Below are 7535 nucleotides of genomic sequence, written 5' to 3'. Positions count from 1 at the left end.
ATTTGTCCTTTTATGACAATAAAATATGTTTAAAGTCAAGTTTAAAGTCAAAAATATATGTTTTGATTTTAATTAGTTATCTCTTATTAATGTTTAACTGAAGTGCTTAAAGTATAATTAATGTGTTGTATATATATAAATGTTTTAATTTTAAGTAATTATATCTTATTAATTAATGTTTTATTACATTTAACATTTTAAGATAGTGTGATAAAATATGAAAACATTTAAAATGGGAATAAAATGCAGAATAGGTATGCTAACAATTAAATAGAATTGTGACTATTTGTAAAATTACAGGTAAAAAAATATACCTGTATTAAAGTCACTACTTTATCAAAACTGACTATAATTGGTGTGCCTTTGTTCTCCAGTGTTTGTATAATTCCTTTGATATCGAAAAAGTGGGGAAAAAGAGGAACAAACCAACAGAGCACACACTCCTTCGTGTCCTCCTCTTTACCTCCCACAATCAGGTAATCGTGGTACGCCGCTTACATAGCGAATAGATACAGCATCTATGATATGTGTATATCCGACCAATCCGGTCTCTCCCGGCTTCCGTATTTTTCTGTACTGGTCAGCGAGTCCTTGCACGTGAAGCTACAACATACGATAATAATCCCTAAACTTACTATTTACACAATTAGTACAATTGATATCATAAATAAACACGTATATAGGCATTAACTAACCATATAATTACCCTAGTATGCCTATACTACTAACGTAAACAGTACTCGCGCACGTGCTCAAGCGTACTCGGTTAACACAATAACAACTATTTCATACCCGTTTAAAATGACCTTTCAACAAATACATTCAAAATCATCAACTATATACACACTCAGAAAGATAAGAAAGAGAGATTAAACTTACCGTGACTGTTTTTCACGCTTCCTGCGAACATACAGGCATCAACATTTCCATGCCCTTACTTGCCACGTTCTCCATTATCACGCCGGGTGGATTACTCACTACGGCAGCCCAAACGACCCAGCCGTATAGTCGCGCATAGCGTAAACGCACATACTTACCCGTCGTACCGTCGTACCGTACACATACTAAACTATTCTACCTACCTTTCCAATAATAAAATAGAGTCGGATTGTGACTTCACATGCATACTCTAAAATAGGTCCTAAAAAAGTTTCATTTCTTACCAACACATATCTGACGAAGTAGAATGTACAAAACGAATGCTAGAATATACATATACACTACAGTTCATAACTATCGAAGATTCTGTTGTCTCCGATCTGTAGATCACAGCTGAACACTGATTCACAAACTGCTCAAACAGTCTGCCGCAACATTGCCCCTTCCTCGGATAGCACGAATTGTGAACCGGTACGGTTGCATCTGCAGCGCCCATCTCATAAGCCGCGAATTTGAACCTTTCAGTTTGTTCAGGTAGAGCAGCGGTTGGTGGTCCGTGTCTAGAATAAAGTGACGTCCATACAAATAACACTGGAATTTCACAATCCCAAACAACACCGCCAAACATTCCTTCTCTATCACTGAATACGAGGCTTCAGCTCCCTTAAGCTTCCTATAGCTACTGGCATAAGCTATCGGTAGACGCTCTCCGTCTTCATCCCGTAGAAGAACTGCACCTAATCCGTAGTCGGACGCATCCGTCTGCAAAATAAATTGCTCGTCAAGATTAGGAAGTTTTAGAATAGGTCCAGCAGAAAGGAATTTCTTCAGTGTCACAAAAGATCTCTCCTGAGATTCTCCCCACTGAATCTTATGAGGCTGACCCTTCCTGGTCAGATCGGTTAAAGGAACTGCAATGGAGGCAAAATCCGGAATAAATTTGCGGTAATATCCAGCCATTCCAAGAAACGATCTTACTTGTTTCTTCGTTTGTGGTGTAGGAACATCCAAGATAGCAGTAAGTTTCTCTGGATTTGGAAGTAAACGCTGATCTCCCACGATATGTCCTAGACATTCCAATAGCACACTTTTTCGGACGAGCAGTCAATCCCGCATTCCGTAACCGCAAGAAAAGATCATTTAGAGTAGACATATGTTCTTCCCAAGTAGTGGTGTGGACCAGAATATCATCTATGAAACTTTCAAAGTCAGCTATGTCACGAAGCAATTTCCTCATAAGACGACAAAAAGTTGCCGGCGCGTTGACAAGCCCAAACGGCATGACGCTGAATTGAAATAGTCCTATTGGGGTGGAGAATGCTGTTTTCTTCTTCGATGTCTCTGCCATTGGAACCTGCCAATAGCCCTTGCTTAAATCTAGCCGTGAAAACACATTATGTCCTGACAGTCTTGCAAAGATGTCGTCGGCGTTTGGCATCGGCTCCGCGTCAAAGATTGTTATCCGGTTTAACAGCCGATAGTCTATGCAGAAGCGGTTGCTGCCATCTTTCTTTCGCACGATTACAACCGGTGCTGCATATGGTGAGTCCGATGGCTCAATCACCCCCATCCTCAACATCTTATCGACTTCATCTTTGATTGTTTCCTTCATGGCAAAAGAATGCTATGACTTCTTACACGCACAGACTCTTCTGTTGTTGTCCGGATTTCATGTTCAATGAGGTTGATGGACCCTGGCACGTCTGTCAAGACATCAGTATATTCGTGAAGTAGACTTACTCCCCAGACTTTGTTCCTCTGATAAGTCGCTAAATACATCAACAACATCCTCAATGAATTCCGTCCGGTTGGGTTGTGGAGGCGTAAAACTGTTTTGCGGAGTGACATAAGAATCTACTGATCCCTCTTCGTGCTCCTCTTCAGAGATCATCGCCATACAGACGATGGAAAAAATACCAGATTCTTCTTCACATACAGCAGCCCTCCGTTCAACATACTGTCTCAACAGATTAGCATATAAAGTCTTCAGTTTCCCGTTAATGATTACACTGTAGTCCATTTGACTCTTTTCTTCCCTTACAGATGGTGTAAGGACTCACTTCCACTGCATCAGATCGCTTAGTCATTCTTTGCATGGAGAAAGTAAAACAAGTAGCCTCTTCTCTGTCCTGTGCTTCATACTATTCTTCGCCTTGCTCTCGCGGGTTATAAATAATTTGGCTTGACTTCTACTCCAGCCGCTTAAGTTGTTTCAATGGGCTAAACTATGCATGTTATCTCTCCCAACCTTTACTCGCAAGTCAACACACATACTGGTACGTCTGTGGTTCGTGTCCCTGGATCAGGGTACGGTACTTTAGTCTCACAATTTCCCCGTAGTTATCACACATCGCGACCTCTTATTGTCCTGACCCAGTATAGGAACACTACGAGACGGTGCAAAACCCCAAACTTTCTTGTGGGCACCGCTCACGATGATAGCAAATGAAGTAGCAGCGTTCAAGATATTTTGCTCCTATCTCCGCGAGTCGCTTTTCCAGCTCACATCTCTTTCTCACGACATGGTCATCAACGTGCACATTAAACAGTTCATACGAGGCCCGATACACATTGGGCACGATATAGAATTGTGTCAGCTCCGTAACACATCACAGTACACGACAACGATCCTTACGATAACATCCTTTCCATCACCATCGAGATTTGAATCTGAGCGAAGCCCTGGATCCGTAAGTACTATCTCTCTGGCTACACATCTCACTCGAACTAAAGACGCACCACTAGCGCCAAACTGCCTACACGATTCAGCCTCTACTTCCCGTGGAGTCGTAAACAGCCTACTTGGACATCGCGTAGCGTAATCAACAAATCAAGATGAGAATATATAGACATGTACCGCGTTCAGTTTGAAGTGTGTCACGACAGGAGCGCGATCAGAAGCAATGTCAATACCACTGGAAACGAGCACCGTAGTTCGATCAAAAGGCATAACTGTCCAAATGGTAACTTTCCCACACGACCGCTTTGGGACATGTCCGTTAGGCAATACATCACATGATCTACAGAATAATGTGACATCTGCTTTGCATCCCGGGCCAGAAAAACTCTCTGTCTTAATCCCGTTCCTCCGTATTTGGCTTGTGCTCCTTGGTGCCCGGGGGGGCCATCATTCCGTCGTGAGCTAAATGCAACACTTCTGGTCGAAAACTTCGTAGGAACTACTAACTGCTTGAACAGTCTTCCATTGGCCTGCCCTGGACTTTGAAATTCTCTATACAAGAGCCCTTGCCTCACCATGAATACGCGAGTATCCTCCGTCTGGTCTGTCTTTCCTGTTACCCTGCTTCGCTAGGTCCCGCAGCCTACATAGTGACTCATCCTGCTCCTGTGCAGTCTTTAACTCGTCCCTTGTACCAATGTCCTTAGCTGCTCTTGATACTCGTAGAGGTTTATATGCTTCATCATCTCTCTTCTTCTGTGCTCTCGTTTGGGCGGCATGTGCTACATCACACGGCTTCCAATTCCTGTCGGGATCGTCTGCTTGTCTTGCGCCCTCAATGTTTCCTATCAGAAGGTCGTACATAGGACTGTTCATGCACCAGGCTGACACGAATCCCGTATAGTAAGGCGAATCAACAAACACCTTAGCAATCTGCACACTCTGTTTAGCCCCATTAGCCATTACACAAGTCTGACTTTCTCCAGTTTAAAACCTCTTCATTCACCAGACTCCGTCTGATGACACTACACCAGAAACATCCGGTTATTCAACACAAACCGGCAACATTCACTTGTTCACAATCGTCCCGTCCTTCATGGACTACTGGCCTCTGAACATGATTATTCACAAGCTTGCGTACTCATACAAATTTATTGCATAGCTAGCATCGCGCCTGACTTCTGTCTACCGCACCGTTGATATCGTGCCTCCGCGAGAACAAATATGCATGAGACAGCAAACTTGACCGGGTTTCTTCTTCTTAGGACACTTGAAAGCCAAATTTTGATCTGGTGCAGAATTGCAGATAAAGCAAGGATTTCTTCACTATATCGCCATCTATAGTCGCCTGTCTCCCTTTATTCACGAGCTCCATACCTGACGTACCCAGGTTGATGTACGATCTAGATGCCTATTTCCTATCAATGTTTTCATCTTCTATCTATCAGGTCGAGGCTTCGCTAGATTAGTAGGATTACCTCTTGCATCGGCGTACTGGTCCACTAACTTCGCCATCTCTGCGATACTAGACGGAGTACGTTCCTTCAAAAATAGCATTAAATCATTTACACAAGCATGGATAAATTGATCAAGAAGCATCAGGTCTCGAAGATCTGCAAATGTCTCTTTCACTCCTGCCAACTCAATCCATCTCATGAAATAGCTCTCTAACCTTCCAGCAAACTGTGAAAACGTCTCACTTGACTCTGGTCTTCCACCTTTAAATCTTTTACGGAAACCCTGCTCTGTCATCTCAAAGCGTTTCAAAAGAGCTTGCTTCAACGCATCATAATCCATACTCTGGTCAAGTGGCATCCGCGAAAATACATCGAGTGCACGGCCTCTCAGCAATACGCTCAAATGTGTTGCCCACTGGGTCTCCCTATTCCACTTCTGAGTAGTTGCGTATCTTTCAAATCTCTGTAAGTAGGAGTCGATATTATCTTTCCCATCATCGAAATAAGGCAACTTGGGAGCCTTAACTACACCTGCAGGTTTCACCTCACCGCTGGTCAGTGTTGGGCCTACCTCACCCTGCTTTTCTAACAACTCCATCTGTTATTCATGCTTCTGCGCCGCCATCTTTTCCTGAAGAGCAGCTTCCACTTCAGCAACCCTCAGTCTCTCCTTCGCCATCTCTAACTCATGTTGTCTATCTCTCTCTCTTGCCCGCTCTTCTCTCTTAGCAGCTTGTTCCTTGACAATATAATCCAAAACATCTTTCCCCTCTAGGCCTAATGAAACAGCCAACTCCTTAAGTTCCTGTACTTGTGAAGACATACTGAATGAGGATAATACTTACCTTGTAAACAAAATACAAAACGCAAAACTACAAAATATCCAAAAATAATAAAAAGTATATACACTACCTGGAAGAGAAATTTCCAATAAGCGTGTTTCACAAACCTGTCTGCTGCGTTGCTCGTCCTTTGTTCGTCTCAATGTGTTTCCGAACCCTAAGAAGCTCACCTCACACAGACTCTTTCCTGGTTTCACACAGTCAGCAAATCACACATGTGGCAATGCAACAACATCCCACCGCTGCCACCAAAATTGTAACTTAGCCGAGCAATTGCCACATAGGTAACCCAAATAATAACAAATTCAGGAAATACATATTTACAATTATTATTATACACTATTAATGCAAGCAATATACAATAAGATATACAGTTACTTTACAAGATTCTTTTCACTATTTCTCTACTTTATAAAACCCCACTCACATCCAAACACTCATATCCTCTTGTGATACACTCAGCAAGCGAACTTACACACTTTTATTATTACATTAGAATATGCTTAAATACAACTAAAATTAACCTAACAGCCCTACAGTCTTTGTAGCATCACAACTATCACATCCGGGTTCAATGTCTTCAATCCTGATACTGATGATGTAATATCGGTCTCCTTGAGACCAGGAACTGTCTGATAAACTCCGTCGAAGCTGTTGTCCTCGACGCCGCCGGCTACAGTTCCAAGGCCCAATATAAGTATAACAACAACTCTCAGGTTGTACAAGCCGTAAAGGCTACAACAGAGCACACACTCCTTCGTGTCCTCCTCTTTACCTCCCACAATCAGGTAATCGTGGTACGCCGCTTACATAGCGAATAAGTACAGCATCTATGATATATGTGTATATCCGACCAATCCGGTCTCTCCCGGCTTCCGTATTTTTCTGTACTGGTCAGCGAGTCCTTGCACGTGAAGCTACAACATACGATAATAATCCCTAAACTTACTATTTACACAATTAGTACAATTGATATCATAAATAAACACGTATATAGGCATTAACTAACCATATAATTACCCTAGTATGCCTATACTACTAACGTAAACAGTACTCGCGCACGTGCTCAAGCGTACTCGGTTAACACAATAACAACTATTTCATACCCGTTTAAAATGACCTTTCAACAAATACATTCAAAATCATCAACTATATACACACTCAGAAAGATAAGAAAGAGAGATTAAACTTACCGTGACTGTTTTTCACGCTTCCTGCGAACATACAGGCATCAACATTTCCATGCCCTTACTTGCCACGTTCTCCATTATCACGCCGGGTGGATTACTCACTACGGCAGCCCAAACGACCCAGCCGTATAGTCGCGCATAGCGTAAACGCACATACTTACCCGTCGTACCGTCGTACCGTACACATACTAAACTATTCTACCTACCTTTCCAATAATAAAATAGAGTCGGATTGTGACTTCACATGCATACTCTAAAATAGGTCTTATATATGTTAGATACATTTTTTCTAATTTTTTTTCTGCTTGGTAGAAATTTCAATTTACGAAGTGTTGCTATATATTTCGAAACCTTCGTAATAATTTCATCTATGTGTTCAGACCATTTAGCATTGCTACTTAAAATTACTCCTAAGTGTTTGTGTTTGTGTGTGATTTCTATTACTGTATTGTTCAATGTAAAAAGTGGCTGGTAAGGGAGATTTGAA

The 7535-nt window shown here is 42.0% G+C and overlaps 1 pseudogene; it reads right to left on the bottom strand.

Annotated features, from left to right (window-relative positions):
- Positions 1 to 4744: 4744 nt before the first annotated feature.
- Positions 4745 to 7311, bottom strand: LOC138335699 (uncharacterized; annotated as a pseudogene).
- Between the last annotated feature and the right edge of the window lie 224 nt (positions 7312 to 7535).

This window comes from Argopecten irradians, chromosome 11 (assembly GCF_041381155.1).
Source record: "Argopecten irradians isolate NY chromosome 11, Ai_NY, whole genome shotgun sequence".
NCBI classification, from domain to species: Eukaryota; Metazoa; Mollusca; class Bivalvia; order Pectinida; family Pectinidae; genus Argopecten; species Argopecten irradians.
The sequence above is the reverse complement of the archived record's forward strand: the minus strand, read 5'-3'. Positions and strand labels throughout refer to the sequence as shown.